Genomic DNA, 22,744 nt, shown 5'->3' with positions numbered 1-22,744 from the left:
ACACACACACTCACACATACAGGCACACACACACACCCACACACTCACTCACACAGACACACACACTCACTCACACTCTCACTCACACACTCACACACACACTCACTCTCACACTCACTCACATGCACACACACTCACTCACAGACACACACACTCACTCTCACACTCACTCACTCACAGACACACGCACACTCACAGGCACACACACACTCACAGACACACACAGACACACTCACAGACACACACACAGACTCACACTCACTCACACACTCATTCACTCTCTCACACACTCACTCACAGACACACACTCACTCACACATAGACACACACACACTCACACATTCACACACACTCACTCACAGACACGCACACTCACACAGACTCACACTCACTCACACACACACACACTCACGCTCACTCACTCTCACACACTCACTCACAAACACACACACTCACACAGACACACACACATTCACACACACACTCACTCACACACACACACTCACACACACACTCACACTCACTCTCACACACAGACACTCACACTCAGTCATTCACACACAGGCACATGGACTCACACATCCACTCACTCACGTATGCACACATATACACTCTCTCACACACACACACACACTTTACACTTACACACATATTCACTCACTCACACATCAGTCACTCACTCACACACTCATTCACTGACACACTCACTCTCATACACTCACTCTCACACACACTCTATTCGACTCATATTCACTCACACACGCATGGACACACATACACTCACTTCCACACACACACACACTCTCATACACTAACACACACACTCACACACATACTTAACACACTCACTCCCACGTGCATTCACTCACTCACACTCAGACTCACACATGCACTCCCACACACACTCACTCACACACTAACACACACAAACTCACATGCTCACACACACTCACACTTCACACACATTTGCACACACTCACACAGACATACATGCACTTGCTCACACTCATACACTTACACACACACATACTCATGCACTTACTCTCACACACTCACCCTCTTATGCACACACACTCTCTTTCACACACACTCACACACACTCACTCACACACTCACAAACTCACTCACACATGCACTCTCCCACACACCCACTCACTCTCATACACTAACACACACTCACATACACTCACTCACACATTCACTCACACATTCACTCACACATGCATGCACTCTCCCACACACCCACTCACACTCTCATACACTAACACAGACACTCTCACACACTTCACGCACATTCACTCATGCATTGACTCACTCGCACTTATGCATACTCACACATGCACTCTCACACACATTCACTCACACACTCATACACTAACACACACACATGCACACTTCACACACACACACATTTCCACAGTCACTTACATTCTCTCACACACACACATGCACTCACTCACACCCAGACACTCACACACACTCACACATACTCAGTCACAAACAAACACACACACCCTCACCCTCATATATACACACACACACACAATCATCACACACACTCACTCACAGCACATCACGCGCTCACTTATGCCCATTCATACACACTCACTCACACACTCACTCACAGGGGCTGGTTTAGCACAGGGCGAAAGAGCTGGCTTTGAAAGCAGACCAAGGCAAGCCAGCAGCACGGTTCAATTCCTGTACCAGCCTCCCTGAACAGGTGCCAGGGGCCAACTAGGAGCTTTTCACAGTAACTTCATTTGAAGCCTATTTGTGACAATAAATGATTTTCATTTCAGTTTTTCACAATCAAATGTAACAATGAGAGGAAGAGCACAATCCGGCAATTGAACCTTGATCAGAAAAAGAGGTGCAAATGGAAATAGTTGAGTGTTACTCAAACGTTCAGTCAAACCTTTTCAAAAGCCGCTCAGTCTCCATGACACCAACAATCACATCTCTGAGAGCACAAGGTAATGAAACACTCTGAACCTGTCACCAAGACAGCCACCTGGGGGTTGGGTTTATTGATTTGAAGTGAGGTTTGGAAACAACTGGGTCCTTACCCTGCCAGGGGGTGCCAGGCAGCAGCTTTCATGTCTTATCCTCTATCTCCATTGGAGAAACTGGCTGACAGAATCAGATAATCGGACAGCACAGGAGGGCCACTCGGCCCATCATCCGTGCGGCGGCACTTTGAAAGAACTATCCAGTTTAGCTCACCCCCCTCCCCAACCTCACCCTGGCCATGCTGCGGCGGAGAGAGACAATACCCACCTTTCCATCCTGGGAAACGCAATGACCGGTGCCCTCTGCAGTCTGACCGAGCCCAAGACCGACGACCAGGATCCAAGTTCAACTGAGGGCCACTCGGCTTCTCAACCAGGTTGTGCTGGAGTTGCAGGTGGGGACGGGTGGGGAGGTGGAGCAATGGCTAATCTTTTAGGAATCTTGAATGGCCTATTCTGTTGGCATTAAAACGAGGATGGCAGAGTTCCATAGGTTAGCTGCCCTTGCTGGCTGGGGGAAGAGGGTGTGGGCGGGGGTTCCAAGCGGGAGAAAATGGGCAAGAGATCACACGTCAACATTGGACCCTGGGGGTAGGGGGGTGGGGGAGGGTACAGGAGTGATGGAGGACCAAACCATTTTCGCAGGCTAAAACATCCAAGAGAAGATTGCGAACCTTCTTCAGCTCCTCCCCTCCCCCCCCCCCAGGAATCACCAATCAGTTTTTGTGACACCTCACTTTTAATCTGTGTTCTACTGCCAGTAGCTGTGCTCCACTCCCTGTCGAACTAACATTGCCAGATGCCTCCAGCTGTTTGCTACATTCAGCTGGCTCCACAGGCTGAAGGCAGGACATGTTTCTGCCTCGATACATTGATCCACACTCACACTGTCTATATAGTGGATTGGTTAGTGAAGGGGGGGGGGGGGGTACACAGCGGCTGGTCACTCATTCTTGGTGAAGAGGGGCTTAATAATAAGTCACCTAAGGCAGGTATCGAACCCAGGTCCTTGGTGCTGTGAGGCAGCAGTGCTAACCACTGCCCCCCCCCCCCCCCCCCCCCGCCCGGGACTCAAATGTTAACTGTGTTTTCCTCTTCACAGACGCTGCCAGACTTATTGAGTTCATCCAGCACTTTCTGCTTGTACCCCAAACTTAATTCGGCTTCAGTGATTGAACTCAAATTCAAAATTCCCGTTTCTCCCTCCGCCGTTTTAAAAGGTGCCAGTTACTGAACAAGACAGGGCGGGGAGGGGGGGGGGGGGGGGGGGGGGACTGTGCCCAGGAAAACAACAAATCTGGGACTGCTGAAAATCTCAGTCAAAGATTGGAGCTGGGTATTTTCAGCACTCTCTCTGGCTATTTCCATCACACCGCCTGCCTCTGTGCCGGAAACAATACAACAACCGTGAGCTTAATTATCAGAGAGAAAGAACGCGTCTCAGAATAACAGGAGCACATTCACAATGTCCTGACTAATAGCATAACTCAATTCAGAATGACAGCATCGCAGTTCCTCGGCGCTATTACACTTCAGCGACAATACTCACTACCTTCTTGACAAATTAAACCTTGTTCCGCTTGTACATTGAAAGAGTAAGTAATAATCCTGGTCCACTTGTTTAAGTCTGCACAACAATATAACACATACATTCCCTGTCTCGTTAGCACTTCAGTCGATCCCTGGAAACAATGAGATAGTTCTCCAGAAAACAACAACACATGAAACACGGTTGTGTGAAAGTAAAACAAAAACATGCTGGAAACACTGGGCAGTGGTTAACCTGAAATGCTAATTCTCTCCATTGATGCCACCTGACCTGTTGTGTGTTTCCAGAATTTTCTGATGTTTTCTTTTCCTACCATTAGAACATAGAACAGTACAGCACAGAACAGGCCCTTCGGCCTTCAATGTTGTGCCGAGCCATGATCACCCCACTCAAACCCACGTATCCACCCTATACCCATAACCCAACCCCCCCCCCCCCCCCCTTAACCTTACTTTTATTAGGACACTACGGGCAATTTAGCATGGCCAATCCACCAATCCATGGCCAATCCATGGCCAATTCTGGGTACATCTTCTGCAAATCACTTCCACTGTCCTTTCCTGGGTTGTAGCAATCATCCCTTTCCACTTAACATATCTTTAGGATGATCTTTTAACCATTGCAATCGTGCATAGATTCTGAAGTGAATTGCTGCCCTGTAACTTCTATATTTTGCCTAAACTTATTACAGTAATTTTCCTGCTAGAACTTCTGGAAAAAAAAACAAAGGCAGAGACCTCTCACCTTTTTCCACAGATCCTCAGCAACCCAGCGTCGTTTAGTTCTCAATAAACATCAGTTCCGAAATCCTTTGTCTGAATCTTTCTGATCAGAGCCTTGTTAAGGTTAACAAGAATGAGTCAGTCCCTCTTTCACTCCTACCAATGTTGGGTCTTGTAATCTGGTAACCACAGGGCGAGTTTTATGAAGTGTAATACCGCTGTGATGCTGTCATTCTGAATTGGGCTATGCTATTGGTTTGAACAATTGTGAATGTGTTGAACTGGGACCATGGAGGAGGCAAAATCCTGTTCACTGCATCAAAGTTAAAAGTTAACAACTTAATTTGTCTCCATAAACTTCGGTATCAATAAGGTTTCTTTTTGAGGTCAATAAGGCTTGACCGACCGTTCGAATTCTCCAACCAATACTTGTAAAGAAATCAACAATGGCAAATTGTGAACAATCTCTATCGCAAATCTCTACACCCTACATCAAGTAATCTCAATACGTTCTTGATACAAACAAGTCATATGGAATGTGTGTTCTTTCTCTGTCAACACATTATTGAGAAATATGATGTAATCGTCTATTAATCTGGAAATTGTAGAACATATATATCATTGCGATTGCTACTTTGATGTTTCCCATGGCCAGCGTCATGAAGAGGTGCTGGTATAAAACACAGTAAGTATCACGAGTCTGTCATTAAATGTATTGGCCTGTTCTCAATCCGTGGGTTTGAGTGTCAGGCTCAGTACTGCGCCTTATGAGGCTCAAGAAGCGCATAGCTAACCCCATGGGACAGATCTTACTGGGCAATCTTTGTCTGTCTATGACTGGGAATCAAAGTGTTCGGCCGCTCGGCTGGAAACCAGTAAGATTGCAGCAACTGGGGTTATACAGTTGCTGTCCCCTGCTCGCTCCTGAAGTCCTTCATAGTTGGATTGAAGATGTTACACGCAAGGTGGGTGAGCAACCCACCAAATACAGTGTCAGCTAGCCGGATATTACCGGGGGGGGGGGGGGGGGGGGTAACCTTTAACAGCAGTTCAACCTTGACCAGAACAAAGTGATGATCTACCATAAAAAAAAACCCCAATATATATCCATCTATCACCGCTGTCAAATTGAGTCACACATTTCACAGTCGTACATCGCTGATTGCAAGCTTTTTTGCTCAACTATTTAACTTGAAAGCTGGCCAATTAATATTTTTCATGTGAGCCATATGAATAATTGCAGCGTTAGGTTCAGTACAGGACTGATCTGGAAACGGATCTATGCGTGTTCGCGAGTTATTGAAACCCCCAGAGGGAACTTTAGGGAAAAACTTGAGGCAACGGGTGAGACTATTTTGCTAGAATTCCTTGAATGGTAACACGGGTAACAAGACATTGAGACGAGAATGGAGCCTGTCCCAAAATAACCTCCCACTCGCCCCTGCTCCCAAACTACTATCAATATAAACACAGGGCAGCACGGTAGCATGGTGGTTAGCATAAATGCTTCACAGCTCCAGGGTCCCAGGTTCGATTCCCGGCTGGGTCACTGTCTGTGCGGTGTCTGCACGTCCTCCCCGTGTGTGCGTGGGTTTCCTCCGGGTGCTCCGGTTTCCCCCCACAGTCCAAAGATGTGCGGGTTAGGTGGATTGGCCATGCTAAATTGCCCTTAGTGTCCCAAAAAGTAAGGTTACTTAGTGTCCCAAAAAGTTGTTGGGTTACGGGTATAGGGTGGATACGTGGGGTTGAGTAGGGTGATCATTGCTCGGCACAACATCGAGGGCCGAAGGGCCTGTTCTGTGCTGTACTGTTCTATGTTCTATGTTTCCTACACATATTTGACTCGGGGCTCCTTATACTGGTTGTGGAGCGGACACGCAATTGGGAAGATCTTTGCATCGCCTCTTTATATTTCGAAGCATCACTTTACCCTCGCCCTCCCGGATCAGCCGCAGATCTAAGCGGTCCAGCCTCTGTAAATTCCTTACCGAACATCATTGAACCTCCGCCACTGTCAGTGGGGAGAGAAAAGAGCGACTTGTTTGGATAATGTGAATTCCATTATTGCCGTCCCCATCAATCTTGATTTATTTAATCTACCAATCTCTGCTGAGCAGTAATTAAACTGCTGCTTTTCCTGACTCTGCACACAGAGTGGCACAGACTCACAGAGGAATTCGTGTGGGAGCAGCTGAGAACTGCCCCCTGCTATCCGCAGCCCGACATTTGATGGACAGCAACGGGTTAAAACGGTTCGCTTTTTCGACACCGTGAACGGTGGCTAAAGGGGCCCTGAGACGCACTCTTTTATGCAAAAAAAAAGGAGAGTCTCATTGTATTAATCTTATTCTGGGTAAATCTATTCAGGCCACCGTTCCGTGTAATACAGGGGTCTGGGAGTGAAGTTAAATGTGGTAAGGACCTCTGGACGTGAGCAGAAACGGTAATAGGGCGTTGGGGGCAAGGTCCAAGTGGTTCCACCTTGGTTAGTATGGGGAACACAGCCGGAGGAGAGGGTTAACGCTGCTCTGTGTGTGTGTGTGTGCCCACAAACCGGCTCTGCGCTCTCTCACATTCACACTGCACAGGACAATGTTGAACACATTCAGCCTGGGTGATTAGCTGGGTCCGGGTGGAGATGGTTCAGGATGGAGACTGCGGGATTCTGAGATTCTGGGGCGCGGTGGTTTAACAGAAAGTGATCGGGAAACAAAATACTCCCCCCTGCCTTACAAAGCCCCCACTAAGCACTTTCACCCCCCCCCCCCCCCCTGCACAGTGACAAGGCACAAATCAGCTCAGCATTCCTCCAATGCTTCAATCAGCAACTTTCTCTTAAAGCAGCCTTCCCTTCTCGCAGATGCAAAGTAACTTCAAACCCTTCTTCCCGTCCATATCGGATTGTTCAGGTCAGCACAGATGCGATGGGCCGATTGGCCTGATGATTGCCTGGCTATCAGCCACCCGGCACCAGTCCTGGGGTTAACCCCACAGCCCAGTTACAGCGAGTGCCTCAGTGACACAATCCCGCCCGGGTTTGACTGCACTGTGATTCCCCAAATTACTGTTCCTGCAGCTTCACCGGACCTGTCTGTCTGCTCACTGACAAGAGGAGACTGTGACAGGGCAGCAGCTCTGCCAGAGTGTGGTGTGGGCTTGTTCAGTGTGAGGAGCCAGACAGCCTAGCTGCAAATGTAAAACACTCCCCAGTTAAAGAAACAACATGGACAATGACAGATAACACTGACTTATTTGGGTTGACTGTCGCTCTCTCTATAAACGGTCTGCCTCACACACACACTTACAGATATATAAATAATGAGATCGATAATGTGCCGCCCGATGCTAAATACAGAGAGGCCTTTATATTGGTAAATTGCCTCCAGTTTCAAACTCTGCAGTTTGTACAGATGCCCAGGTTGTGTGTGTGTGTGTGTGGGGGGGGGGGGGGGGGGGTCTGGCCTGTCTGTGCCGCATGTTGCTTTACTCCGTTTGACCTTGGGACATACACACCAATGCACAGCCCCAGAGCCAGCAGACAGGGTGTCCCTTCCTCCCAAACAGCACTCAACTCCCACCCGCCCCCATCCCCAAAGCGGTCCCAGTCTACCTGGCCTGAGGAATGGGGAGGATTTGTGACTGCAGGTTTGCACAGAGCCGCCTCCTTGCACTCGCTCAGCGATTCCCGGTCCGTTCAGCACTGCCTGAGCCCCGGTCCACCCGCCCGCGGAGGCTGCAGTTCCCATCAAAGTGAACTATTTCAACTTGGCTGCCAAACCACGGCGCGTTCCCACATTGAGCCCAGCGAGCAAACTGAGAGTGGACAAAGTGGACGGAGCCCTTCTCCATTCCCCCACACACACACTCACCCCTCCCCACACATCTCACCTCTGCAATCGACAGCAGCAGGTACTCTTCCGGAGCAATGACACATTGTGTCAGTCCTGACCATCAGAGAGGGAGAGACAGATTGACAGAGAGAGACAGAGAGACAGACAGAGAGGAGAGAGACAGACAGAGAGAGAAACAGAGAGAGAGAGAGAGAGACAGAGAGAAACAGAGAGACAGAGAGAGGGAGAGAGTCAGAGAGAAGAGAGAGAGAGAGAAACAGAGAGAAAGAGAGACAGAGAGGAGAGAGAGACAGACAGAGAGAGAAACAGAGAGAGAGACAGAGAGAAACAGAGAGACAGAGAGAGGGAGAGAGTCAGAGAGAAGAGAGAGAGAGAGACAGAGAAACAGAGAGAAAGAGAGAGACAGAGAGGAGAGAGAGAGACAGACAGAGAGAGAAACAGAGAGAGACAGACAGAGAGAGGGAGAGAGTCAGAGAGGAGAGAGAGAGAGAGAAACACAGAGAGAGAGACGGAGACAGAGAGAATGAGAAACAAACAGAGAGAAACAGAGAGAGAGACAGAGAGAGGGAGGGAGAGAGAGAGAGAGAGAGAGATAGACAGAGAGAGAGACAGAGTGAAAGAGATAGACAGAGAGAGAGACAGAGAGAGAGAGAGAGACAGAGAGAGAGAGATAGACAGAGAGAGAGGGAGAGAGAGACAGAGAGAGAGAGATAGACAGAGAGAGAGGGAGAGAGAGAGAGAGACAGAGAGAGAGAGAGATAGACAGAGAGAGAGGGAGAGAGAGAGATAGACAGAGAGAGAGACAGAGAGAGAGAGATAGACAGAGAGAGAGGGAGAGAGAGAGAGAGACAGAGAGAGAGACAGAGAGAGAGAGATAGACAGAGAGAGAGGGAGAGAGAGAGAGGGAGGGAGGGGATGAGCAACACAGCAAGGAAGATGCCTTCAGCATTGTTCTGCGCCGAGGCTGCCCCCCCCCCCCCCCCCAACCAGCCGATAGCCGGAGCCGGACAGGAGGTGTTGCGCTTACCTGGGAGCAGGGGGCACTTTCGGGGAGGTAGTCCGCCCCTCTGCTGCAGTGAGGGGGTGCCCGGCAGGCTGGCAGCCTGCTCCCGGTGCCCGGCGCTGCTGCTGCTGCCGCTCCTGTACCCACGCTGCCAATCCAAGACTTGCTTCTTCCATCTACTTCCAGCTCTCGGAGGCAGAGAGAGGTGGGGAGGGGGGTGAGAGGGGTGGGAGGCGGGGGTGGGGGGGTTCTTTCTGCCTGTCAGCTTGCTGATTGGTGACCATTGGCGATGCTCTGACTATTATTGAGAATGATATCCGCCGGGGGCAGGGGAGGAGTGTGGCAGCACTGTGCTGCCTTGCTGGAGGGAGTCTGCTCTGCACGGACTGCAGGGCACTGGCATCCCCTCTGTAAGTGGGTGTCTTTCACACTGAGGAATTTGCCAGTGAATTGAGTGGGCGTGTTCCAGTGAAGAGCTTGAGTTGGAGAGAGCCTCTGACCAGACACACACACTCTGTGATGAATTGACCCCTCTACGTTTGAAGTTTTAAGCTTTCCCACATTCTCCCCACCCCTCTCTCCCCCTCAACCCCCCACACACACATACTCTTCATAATCTGCTTTCTCTCATCATCTGTGAGAAGAAAAGCTGAAACAAACCAACAAATGTGTGAACCATTTTCATATCAGGCGCCCCTACCCCTCCGAGATGAGGTGCCCTGTGCTGTCCCCACATGTCGAACCAGGCAGAATATTGATCTAAACACTGCCTCAGCATCAGCAACCCTTCGGAAACACACCCTGAAAGTTTATGTCCTCCCCCCCCCCCCCCCCAACTCGACGTCCATGGGCTAAATGAAATAAATTGGGTAAAAACAAAAGAAAATAAAAATAATGTTCCGATGGTTAAAAAAAGGTTCAATTATTTTGGGAATACATTATTTCCCTGTGTATAGGAAGCTTGAGCCGAAAGAGCTAATGTATTCATAGAATTCTAACAAGAAAATACTTCTGCCCTAAATGACTTGCTTCAATTACCTGCCATATAAATATTTGGCTGTAGAGTCAATCCATTCTTCTGCTGGTTAACCCTCCGCAGGGCTAACAGCTCCTTGTGTGGGTGAAAAAAATAACACCCCCCCCCCCCCCCCATATGGAGTATTTCCAATATCTTTAGAGCCACACGGTAACACAGTGGTTAGCACAGTTGCTTCACAGCCCCAGGGACCCGGGTTCGATTCCCGGCTTGGGTCACTCTCTGTGCTGAGTCTGCACGTTCTCCCCGTGTCTGCGTGGGTTTCCTCCGGGTGCTCCGGTTTCCTCCCACAGCCCAAAGATGTGCAGGTCAGCTGGATTGGCTGTGCTAAATTGCCCCTTAGTGTCCAAAAAAGATTTAGGTGGGGTGACTGGGTTATGGGGATAGGGTGGAGATGTGGGCTTAAGTTCGATGCTCTTTCCAAGGGCTGGTGCAGACTGGATGGGCTGGAAGCCTCCTTCTGCACTGTAAATTCTATGATTCGATACCCTGTACCGTTCGAACAGGAGACTTTGAATTTAACTCATGCTCCAAGAATGTGGTCTTCAGGAAAATTGGTTCTTTCCCAAAAGGCAACGGTGTGCTTCGTTCATCATCTTTTTTTGCAAGCAATTTTCTCAGAAACATTGAACATTGAAACATATAAAGATTTAAAACACAGAGGGACATTATATGCGTCATTGTGTTTAGGCCAAGAGAGGAAGAGCCATCCAGTCTTTGAAAAACAAAATACCTGCAGATTCTTGAAATCTGAAATGAAAACAGAAAGTTTTGGAAAATCTCAGCAGAAGTGTCATCGTCTGCAGATCAACAATTAACAATTCGATTCGAACATGCAACTTCAGAACAGGACTGTCCGATGAAGAAGCATATTGGACGAGAAACTTCTGTTTCTCTCTCTGCAGACTGTGCTTGTTTTTCCGATCGCGGGCGCCAAAATCGTGTTCAGCGATTGGCCGGAGAATCCCCGTTTCCGCCGGAATTAGGGACGGCACCGGTTTTGTGACGCTCCGGCCCCTCACAAACAGAGAACTCAGGGAGTACACCACACGCCATATGGATGGACTCAGGACGTCACCTGAGGCCCTCCCCCAATGCTCCACCCCCAATGGGCTGAGTCCCCGACGGCGTGGCTCGCGTTTGCTCACACCGTTCAGGGACCTCGTGTGGCGGCTGCAGACTGAGTTCAGCGGCGTCACAGTCGGGGGGGGGGGGGGGGGCATTCCGCTGGCGAGGCAGGGGGGTCTTCAGCGGGGGCTGGGGACTTTTTCCACATGTGGTCTCCGCCTCTGGCAGGTAGTGAGTTCCAGGCACTCACCACCCTCTTTTTGAAAAAAACATTCTCTTTCACTCCCCTCTAGTCCTTAAACTTTGAACATGTTCTTTTTTAATTCGTTCTGGAATGTGGGTATCAGTGGCTGGGCGAGCAATCCCTAATTGCCTGTGAACTGAGTGGCTTGCTGGGCCATTTCAGAGTGGGCCGTCTGGAGTCACATGGCCAGGCTGGGTAATGATGGCAGATTGCCTTTCCAGAAGTACATTAGTGAACTAGATGGACTTTTACAACAATGGTCATCATCAGACCTTTACTCAAGATTTTTATTGAATTCAAATTTCACGATATGCCCTGGTGGGATTTGAACCCAGAACCCCAGAGGATTACCCTGGGTCTCTGGATTACTAGTCCAGTGACAACACCACTATGCCACTGCCTCCTCTTCCTGGTATTAGAACATAGAACAGTACAGCACAGAACAGGCCCTTCGGCCCTCGATGTTGTGCCGAGCAATGATCACCCTACTCAAACCCACGTATCCACCCTATACCCGTAACCCAACAACCCCCCCCCCCCCCTTAACCTTACTTTTTAGGACACTAAGGGCAATTTATCATGGCCAATCCACCTAACCCGCACATCTTTGGACTGTGGGAGGAAACCGGAGCACCCGGAGGAAACCCACGCACACACGGGGAGGACGTGCAGACTCCGCACAGACAGTGACCCAGCCGGGAACCGAACCTGGGACCCTGGAGCTGTGAAGCATTTATGCTAACCACCATGCTACCGTGCTTTGGGAATTGATCTTTTGTCTACAGGAAATAAGCCTTTTGACTTCCCCTCATAACTGTTTACACCTTAATTAAATCACCTCGCCTCTGTGTTTTTAAACAAAATCAACCCCAGTTTACTCAAACTTTCTCCTTAGCTGAAGTTACAGCAGCACAGTGGCTTCACAGCACGAGGGACCCAGGTTCGATTCCCCGCTGGGTCACTGTCTGTGCGGAGTCTTCATGTTCTCCCCATGTCTGCGTGGGTTTCCTCTGGGTGCTGTGGTTTCTTCCCACAGTCCAAAGACGTGCAGGTTGGGTGGATTGGCCATGCTAAATTGCCCTTAGTGACCAAAAAGGTTAGGAGGGGTTACTGGGTTACGGGGATAGGGTGGAAGTGAGGGCTTAAGTGGGTCAGTGCAGACTTGATGGGCCGGATGGCCTCCTTCTGCACTGTATGTTCTATGTTCTATAAGTTGGTCATTTCCTGAGCAGCGAATGATACTTTTCTTTAATTTCATAGTGCAGCGGGATGCGCATGAACCAAAATGGGGTGAAAAATAAAGTACATTTTTTAAAATACAGAATTGTCCGAGACAAAGTCAGACTGTTACTTGACACTAAAGGTTGCTGCATTCCTTTCTGTAATGCTCTCAGTGGAAAAGCTAACATTAGTACCAAAAAAAATGAAACTAATTGAAAGGTCACTGCTTAATAGCTCATGCAGCATTACATTGATGCTAGATCATTGTCACAGTCCACAGCACTTAAGAGAGTATTCCTATTAGCTGAATAGCAGATGATAATCCAAAACCGTTCTGCAGTAGTTAATTGGAATCACTCCTGTTATTATACGTATACATTTTATGTTGCATTTTTTATTGGAGAGATGTTTCCTGGGTTGCTTCCCCATTTATAGGGCAGCCCACCCACCTCTTGGTATTTCATGGCACAGTCACTTGATAGAAAAGAGTTGTAGATCACAACCATTTGTTTTAATGGTCTCTGCTACTCCTAAAAGTACCTGCGCGGTTCTAGTCAACATTTATGTGGCCACATTATATGAGCATCAAGTGTCTTTATAGGTAACACGCTGGACTGGGTTTCAATTGCCTGAGGGGTTCGAGGAGAAACTTCTTTCTTGGAGATTTTCCATTTTTTTCTGTCTCTCCCAGGAGATTCTAAGGTTGAGGGAGTTTGTGGAGTGTTGCGGGCTGAGGGGAAGGGTGGGCGGGGGGAGTTATGGGGGGATTGAGGAGGAGTGAGCAGTGGCTTTCACAAATTAATTCATGGGGTGTAGGTGTCGCTGGCTAGGCCGGCACTCACTGCCCATCCCTAACTGCCCTTGAGAAGGTGGTGGTGAGCTGCCTTCTTCAACCACTGCAGTCCTTGTGGTGCAAGTGTTCAGGACGGAGTTCCAGGATGTTGCCCCAGCGACAGTGAAGGAACGGCCGATATTTTCCAAGTCAGGGTGGTGAGTGGCGTGGAGGGGAATGTCCAGGTGATGGTGTTCCCATGCGTCTGCTGCTCTTGTCCTTCTAGATGGTAGCAGTCTTGGATTTGGAAGATGTTGTCTAAAGATGCTTGATGAATTCCTACAGTGCATCTTGTAGACGGTACCCGTGGCTGCTATTGTTCATCAGTGGTAGAGGGAATGAATGTTTGGGGAAGGGTTAGCAACCAAGTCCTAGATGGTGTTAAGTTTCTTTAAGTGTTGTTGGAGCTGCACTCATCGAAGTGTTCCTTCAAACTCTGGCCTGTGTCTTGTAGATTGTGCAGTAAGAAGTCTCACAACACCAGGTTAAAGTCCAACATGTTCATTTCAAACACAAGCTTTTGGAGCACTGCTCCTTCCTCAGGTGAATGAACATAAGACTTAATAGCAAAAATAGGCCATTCGGCCCATCGAGTGTGCTGCACCGTTCAATGAGGTCAAGACTGATCTGATATGATAACCCTTTAGTGAGTGAGGAGGTGAGTTGCTCTCGACAGGAATCCTTACCTCTGACCTGCTCTTGTAGCCGCAGTATTAATATGGATTGCTCAGTTGAGTATCTGGGCAATGGTAACCCCTAGGATGTTGATAGTCGGTGATTCAGTGATGGTAATGCCATTGAATGTCAAGAGCAGATGGTTAGATTTTCTCTAGTTGGAGATGGGCATTGCCTGGCACTTGTGTGGTGCGAAAGTTACTTGCCACTTGTCAGCCCAAGCCTGGATATTATCCAGGTCTTATTGCATTTGGACATGGACTGCTTCATTGTGTGAGGCGTTACGAATGGTGTTGAACATTGTGCAGTCATCTGCGAATATCCCCACTTCTGACCTTATGATGGAAGGAAGGCCATTGATGAAGCAGCTGAAGATGGTTGGGCCTATGGCACTACCCCGAGGATCTCCTGCAGTGATGCCCTGGGGCTGAGATGATTGACCTCCAACCATCACAAACCATCTTCTTTTGTGCCAGGTATAACCTCAGCAAATAGAGATTAATCCCCAATTCCCATTGGTTCTAGTTTTGTAAGGGCTCCTTTTGGGGATAAGGTGGGAAAATGGTGTTGAAAGGGTTATCATATCAGATCAGTCTTGACCTCATTGAATGGTGCAGCAGATTCGATAGGCCGAATGGCCTACTTTTGCTATTACGTCTTATGCTCTTATAGTCTTTTCGATGCCTCACTTGGGCAAAATGTGGCCTTGATATCAAGGGCAGTCAGTCTCACAGGAAACAAGAATTGTCTCCCCCATATCATCATTATCCTTGATGGATCAGCAGTCAATTCCAATTCTTTATATCCTAATATTCTTATGTTTAATTCAGTCACTTTTTATCGGTAACCTCTATTATTTAGCAGGATGCACCAAAACAATATGAAGCTGTTTCAATTTCAGAAAGAAAATCCACTAAGAACAGATTTGTGAAAGTTAGCTCATTTCTATGTTACTCTGGGTTCTGGATGAATGAGTTTTAAATAAGTAACTACAATGGGTAATTATGATTTGGAATCACTACGAGTGAAAATTTAGGATAACCGGTTACTGTTTGACTGTGTTCACAAGGCAGGATTCGATTGGCTAAGCATTGTGCTAACATGAACTGTATGTTCAATATTTTTCCAAATGAATGAGCAATGGGTAAGATCCGTTACTAATGTATACAGAGAGAGCATTGAACTGGCCAACATGTTGACAAAATGGCGCACATCTTAGAGCAATTTGCCAAATCAGAATAATACATTCAACTTGATATTCTAGAATAAACAAAGTACATTTTACGCAGTTATATTTTGACTGGAAATAAAGATCAGATAGTTGGGTTTACAGTCCGCTGCCAAGGCTGACGTTGGCACAGGCTGAGAATCAAACCGAGGCACTGTTCCACTCTGAACAGTGCATCTTAAAAATGAATTAAAATGGTTGGTGTCGAATTGGGACTGATTGACCACACAAGTGAGCAGCTGTTTTATTAAATGGACAGCACTGACAAGCACAAATATTGAATTAAGTATCCAAACGGGCTTGAATCATTGAAATACACATTTATTTGCCCAAAAAAGGCAGGGATTGAAAAGGAATTGCAATATGGAAAATACATTCAGGTAACCTCTGACACTGTAAACGGCCAGAGGTCATGATCTCACCCTTATTTGTTAATCTGTCCATTCATAAACCCCCCCCCCCCCATTTAAGACCGAGATGAGGAGAATTATTTTCTCTCAGAGGGCAGTGAACCTTTGGAACTCCCTTCCTCAAAAGACGGCAGAAATAGTCTTTGAAGGGCAGCACGGTGGCGCAGTGGGTAGCACTGCGGCCTCACGGCGCCGAGGTTCCCAGGTTTGATCCTGGCTCTGGGTCACTGTCTGTGTGGAGTTTGCACATTCTCCCCATGTTTGCTTGGGTTTCACCCCCACAACCAAAAAAATGTGCAAGCTAGGTGGGTTGTCCACGCTAAATTTCCCCTTAATTGGAAAAAAATGAATTGGGTACTTTAAATTAAAAAAAAAAGAAATAGTCTTTGAATGTTTTTAATGCAGAGTTAGATAGATTCCTGTTAAGTAACGGGGTGAAAGGCAATCCGGGGTAGGTGGAAGGTTACAATCTGATCAACTATGATCTTATTGAATAGCGGGGCAGGCTCGAGGGGCCGAATGGCCTACTTCTGCTCCTAATTTGCATGTGCCCATGTAAACAATATACCTCAAAATCTAATAGATGGATTTCAGCAAAACATGGTACACATGGAGGGTGTGGTGCGTGGGAGAACGGATTCATTTTTGATGAAGGTGTGGATCCCGATCAAGATCCTAGAATTCTTTTAAGGGTCATTCTGTTCACATTGGGAGATAGAATTGATTGACTTTTTTTCTTAAGAATGTTGTTGATTATGCATGTCTCAGCTGCAGTGGTGGAATTTGTCACAGCTGTCAAAATGTGAGCAGAGTTTTCAGACCAGGTTGTTGGGTGTGGATTGGCCTGAAGCCTCCTCAGTGAGATGGAACCTCTTAATTCAATGTTTCTTTTTCTTAGCTTTGTAGTTAGAGAGTGTCAACTAGGCCGGGAAAAACCTGAAGGAAGATACATGTGTAATTGCAATAACATTGCGTTACCTATTGGGCTCTGTTCTATAGAGTGCCCTCTTCTGCTGTTCAAGTATGAGATTGTTTGGAACACTGCACTAATTCTCAGTCGAGCATTGTACTGGATTAATTTCTAAATCGGTCTCAGGCTAATTACTATTTGAAGGATGTGCAAGGACTAATATTCTGTGTACAGGCTGCAGTACACAAATCACAAGCCATGTGTTCAGAATCTCCCACGAGGTTAAGCCTGTCATGGAGGCCCATGCTCAGAAAATTGTAATCGACAGATTCCTCAGTGGCTCAGATAACAATGGGCATCTGGGCTGGTCCAGCCCCCCCCATCCCCCCCCCCCCCCCATCCCCCCCCCCCCCCCCACCCCAACCCCCCCCCCCCCACCCCCCCCCCCCCCACCCCCCCCCCCCCTACCCCACACTTGCTTTTTGCTAATGCTGGATGCCTCAAAAATTCAGATAACCAGATGTAATGGGGAGGGGTTGACAAACCTTCAGTGCCCAGACATTTGGCTTCCAATTTTGGAATTTGGAGTTGGGAGGGGGGGGGGGAGGGGGGCGCGGTGACGAAGGCTGGACCCCGTCCCACTCATGGCTTTCCCTGTGGGGCATTAGGTCCCTACCAGTGTGTGTTGGGGGGGGGGGGGGGGGGGCGGTTTGGGTCCATTTGGACTCCAGGCAGGGCTTCAGATGGCTTTGGGGTCTCGCCTTGGGATAAAAGCCAAAGTTCTCAGCAGCTTGAGGCTGGAGGAGAGAGGACGAGAACAGGGCTGTGACAAGGAGCTGAGCCCGCAGTTAAGGGTGGTAAGTCGCTGCATTGAGGAACTGAGACAGTGTCTGGAGAGCCGGGGGTGCCAGCGGAACAGGTGAAAAGCTACTGGAGACCCAGGCAGACCGCCCCCAACACCCTTGAGTTTGAGAAACCAGAAGGAAGTTAGAAATAGGAACTCTGCTTTCCAACAGATTAGAGATCAGAAGTTAAGTTCTCGATGGTATATGGACGAATGTGGAACATATCCATTGTAAATAGTTTGTTCCTTTAGTCAAGCTTTTCCATTAATGTTCATAAAGATTTGATGTCAGCAGAATAAAGGATTCCTCTTTTACAACCTTTGTGCAGTCCATGTGCTTAAATCTCAGGTTACACAGATTTGGGGTACACCTGTGGCAAGAGGTGAACCTTCAACATCCTTGCACAGCTCAAGCAGGTTGCTGGTGCAAGGAGTTCATGCTGGGATGGAGAGAAGGAGCAGAAGCAGAGGCCTGTAGTCACACTCATGGCCCCACATGCATTGGAGGCCTACTGGTCTGCGAGCGGCCAGAGAGCAAGCCCCACTGCCTAATTACGACAAGTACCTCTCTGTGTGGGTGCCCCGTGGTTACAGAGAGAAAGAGGAAGGTGAGTCAGGAGCCTGGGAATGCTCCCTAACAACTCATCAAAATCATAACAATGGGGCCAATACCTACACTAGGGGCAGGTGTGGCTCCATAGAAATTGGGGAAGTCTTGTAAATATCGGACCAGCCTAATGGGAGCAGAGACATGATAATAAGCTTTCTTTCCTTTGCCGCACCTGGGAGTTGGGATGAGAGGAAAATCTGCCCTTGTTGTGTCACTGGGGCACGTAGATCAAAGGCTTCTGCTCTTAACCTGTGCTGAGTTAGTTGAGGTGAACCTAGGCACCAGTTGGGGGTGGGATTGGGTGACTACAATTGATTTCAGATTCCCGAAGTGAGGCAGGAAGAGCCCGACAAATAGCCCACTTCTCATCCTACTCTTTCTGGAAAAGAGCAATCTATGGTGAGAATACATAACGCCGAGGACCTAGGTTCAATCCCGACCCCGGGTCACAGTCCTTGTGGAGTTTGCACATTCTTCCCGTGTTTGCGTGGGTCTCACACCCACAAGCCAAAGATGTGCAGGGTAGGTGGATTGGCCACGTTATTTTGCCCCTTAATTGGAAAAAAAGAACTTGGTAATCTAAATGTTTTTATTTTTTAAAGTCTGTGTTGAGACTGGGTAACAAAAGAGTGGGACTATGCCATGGTAATCCTGTAGTTCAAGGTTACTCATTGATTCTGTCACTCCTGGAGAATTGCTGCTTGGTTTGGACCTAAAGGTTACTTTTGTGAGGGCCACGAAGAATCGAGCACGAGCTGAAGGGTAGAAAGAGATAACATTTATTTACAATAACCTATAAATACAACAGCACCAGCAACTCCCTTGCTGCTCACTCCTCTCTAGCTGGTTCCAAACTGGCCAGCTTTGTTTATGCAGGGAATCTGCTAATGATTTCTCCGCCCCCCTCATTGGGGAAGCTCATACTCCCAAAGGATTGTGGGATTTCCATTAGTCCCCAGCCAGTGGTAAGCAGGCAGGTTATAACAGTTACAATCAGTGATGCTGACCATAGGACTATTATTATGTCATTAAAACCCACCTGGTTCACTAATGTTCTTCTGGGATGAAACCTGTGGTTCTTACCGAGTCTCTAGTCAGGAGCCAAACATTGGTTGATTCTTAACTGCCCTCTGAAGCAGCCAAGCAAGTGATTCAATTGTATTCAAGATGGCGGGTGACCAGCAGCTTATCAAAGGCAATTAGGGATGGGCAATAAATGTTGACCTTGTCAATGATGTTCACATGCCACAAATAAATCATAAAATGTGGTACTTAAGAATAACTGTGGCAGAATACTTTCGGCAAAGGAGGAAACTGGAAAAATAAAAATTTTAGAACAAGGAAAATGGGGGGGGGGGGGGCAGAATCTTCATCACAAAAGGTTTACAAGACATTACAAGCAATGCCCATTTTAATAAATGGTAGAAAATCTGAACTGACCTGTGGAAAGCGAAAACGGAAAACGGAGCAGTGACATTGTCAAAGATTTCATTCAGAACTTGGCTAAGTGGCCATTCAGGACGCCCACGTTAAACATTAATAAGAACAGTGGGCTACATTCTCAAAGAAAATGTGCTTGCGATATGCGAACTAAAAATGTCTTACAGGAACAAGAGTAAGTCATTCAGTTCTTTGGTCTGTTCTACGATTGAATTAGATCCTGGCTGGTCTATACGTCATCTCCATTTGCCTGCCTTCGCTCTTGATTTCTCGACATAACAAAACGTTATCAATCTCAGCCTTGAAAGTTTCCATTGATTTCCCAGTATTTATGACCATTTCAGATTTCCCCTAGCCTCAGTGTGAAAAAGTGCTTCCCTATTTCACGCCTAAATAGTCTTGTGCTAATGTTATGATTATGTCTACTCATCCTGGATTCCTCTCACCAGAAGAAACTGTTTCTCTGTATTTATCTTGATCATTCTTAAGGACCTCAATCAGATCACCCACAAAACACCTAAACTCAGAGATTGCAAACTATGTTTGCGTCAACCTGCCTTCATAATTTAGCTCTTTTAACCTTCTTGTCATTCCGCTGAATCTGCACCGTATCCCCTCAGAGGAATAGGAGGGGGCCATTTGGCCCTTCTAGCTTGTTCTGTCATTCATTTAGACCATGGTTGATGTTTACCTTGACTCCATTCACCTGACCGGGTTCCATTACCCTTAATACCTCGACCCAACAACAATCTATCAATCTCAATTTTGCGGTGTTTAATTGGCTGCTTTAGCCTCAACGTACTTTGGAGTAAAGAAATCCGATCCCGGCTTCGGGAAACTGTCTGTGTGGAGTTTGCACGTTCTCCCCGTGTCTGCGTGGGTTTCTTCCAGGCGCTTCGATTTCCTCCCACAGTACAAACGATGTGCGAGTTAGATGGATTGGCTGTCTTGGATTGCACCTTAGTGTCTAAATGTCAGGTGAGGTTACGGTGTTGAGCAAGGGAATGGGCCTGTGTTAGGGTGCTCTTTCGGAGCATTGGTACAGACTCGGTGGGCCAAATGGCCTCCTTTTGCACTGTAGGGATTCGACAAAATCCAAATTTTCACTGCCCTTTATGTAAGCAAGTGTTTCTTGATATCACGTCATAAAAGCCAAGCTCTCATTTTAAGCCACTCCAAGGAGAGGAAATAATTTCTCTCTAGCTACCCTATCAAACCCTTTGATCATTTTCAACACTTCAATTGGACCAGCCCTAAATCTTCTATACTCCAGAGAGTAAAAACCTAGCCTGTGCACCCTGTCTCATAACTTCTCCTCTAATGTCAATATATCTTTCCTGAAGTGTGAAGCCCTGAACTGAACTCAGGTCTCCACATGGGGTCTGGCCAAGGCTTTGTGCTGAAACATCACCTCCTTGCTTTTGTACTCCAGTTCCCTTGGGACGAAGGCCGATATTCCATTTGCCTGTTTGATTACATTTTATCCCCAGGCATTAGCTTTTAGTGGTTTGTGTACACGGACACCAAATCCCTTGTACGATGCCTCACTGTGAAGTTAACAACCTTATCTTTTTAAGATTACAAGAGCAAATGGCAGTAGTTACAGTTTAGTGATGCTTTATCTGATCTAAGCAGGGTAATAAACAGAGAGTTGGGGAACTGTACTGAAGAGGCACCTATGTTAAGAAGTAAATCATACGAATATTGCTGAGGACATCACACATCACTTCCCACACAGCTCTCTCGCTCCAGCTCAGCCTTTTTATGCATAATTAACCTAAGATGTTAGTATGATGGAGGATTTGCAACTTCAATCCCTCTGGTTCCATGATACATTAATTCAAATATAAACCATCTGAAACAATTTGTAGCTATCTCACTGAGATAGTGGACCATCCTTGCATTTACAGCAAGTTTAAATATATACTGTTTCTCAAATGTCGTCACAGGTCTGTTTTGCTACAAAAGCCTTTTGACATACAGACAATAAAGACTTACATTAATATGGTATATATTTCAAAGCATTTTCCTCAATGGAGGCTCACTGGACTGATGGGGCGACATGGTGGCACAGTGGTTAGCACTGCTGTTTCACAGCTCCAGGGACCCAGGTTCAATTCAGGCTTTGGATGACTGCCTGTGCAGACTCTGCACGTTCTCCCCGTGTCTGCGTGGATTTCCTCCGGGTGCTCCGGTTTCCTCCCACAAGTCCCGAAAGACGTGCTTGTCAGGTGAATTGGACATTCTGAATTCTCCCTCCGTGTACCCGAACAGGTGCCGGAGTGTAGCGGATGGGGGATTTTCACAGTAAATTCATTGCAGGGTTAATGTAAGCCTACTTGTGACAATAATAAAGATTGTTATTATCACCAGCGATTGACGCCCTAGAAACCAACCTTTACCTGAATTTTGAGCACGCCAATTCAAATCCTGTCTCCCGCCAGCACATCTCAGACTTTTGCTAATTTGGCATCTGTGCATGTATGGAGTGTCTAAGAGCTGCTCTAGTAATGGAGTTCAAAAAGAGGGCAGTTGTACATTGACAGATTCTCTTTTCTGGGGCGGAGTTGGATTTGTTGAGTTATTGTGGAGGTATGGCTATGCGTGCGTTGCACTGGTGCTTCCGAACCACAGGCAAATCGGTCGTCCGTAACTCCAGTCATGAGGAAACCCATGGCCTAACAGCAAGAGGTAACTCAAGGGCGTATGCTGATCGAGCAGCCGGCTTCACTGCTGTCAATTCAGACCTCGAATCTACCTCACACCACCAAAAAAAATAAATAAACACCACCTCCTTGTTGCTGAAGCCCTTGATGAATAATACACATTCCTGCAATCTTTATTAACTAGCAAGGTTAAATAGAGGATAGATCATCTGTGACAGTGAATGACAGAGGTGCTGTGAATCAACCACTTCTCCCGACCAGCATAAAAATGAGGAATGACTGAACTGCTTTACGGAAATGGCCTGCTGACTGCTGCAGCTCGTAGCTCATCAAGAAATGTAACACTTTCACGAGTACACACCTACCTTCTGCTTTGAATAAGGCCGTGCTGTAGCCACCATTAATCGAGATTTGTAATCTTGC

The 22,744-nt window shown here is 47.4% G+C and overlaps 1 protein-coding gene across 4 annotated transcripts in view; it reads right to left on the bottom strand.

Annotated features, from left to right (window-relative positions):
- The window catches only part of LOC119965744 (cadherin-6-like), a 206,715-nt gene extending 197,371 nt beyond the window's left edge, over window positions 1–9,344 (bottom strand). Inside the window, exon 1 of one of the 4 annotated variants that reach the window (XM_038796523.1) lies at window positions 9,162–9,344. The gene's annotated coding sequence lies outside the window, so the exon portion shown is untranslated. Of the gene's footprint in view, window positions 1–2,280; window positions 2,564–4,305; window positions 4,717–8,171; window positions 8,335–9,161 lie in introns of those variants that run through there. The other 3 variants (XM_038796524.1, XM_038796525.1, XM_038796526.1) reach the window with 3 other exon arrangements.
- Window positions 9,345–22,744: the final 13,400 nt, after the last annotated feature.

This window comes from Scyliorhinus canicula, chromosome 5 (genome assembly GCF_902713615.1).
Source record: "Scyliorhinus canicula chromosome 5, sScyCan1.1, whole genome shotgun sequence".
NCBI lineage: Eukaryota > Metazoa > Chordata > Chondrichthyes > Carcharhiniformes > Scyliorhinidae > Scyliorhinus > Scyliorhinus canicula.
The sequence above is the reverse complement of the archived record's forward strand: the minus strand, read 5'-3'. Positions and strand labels throughout refer to the sequence as shown.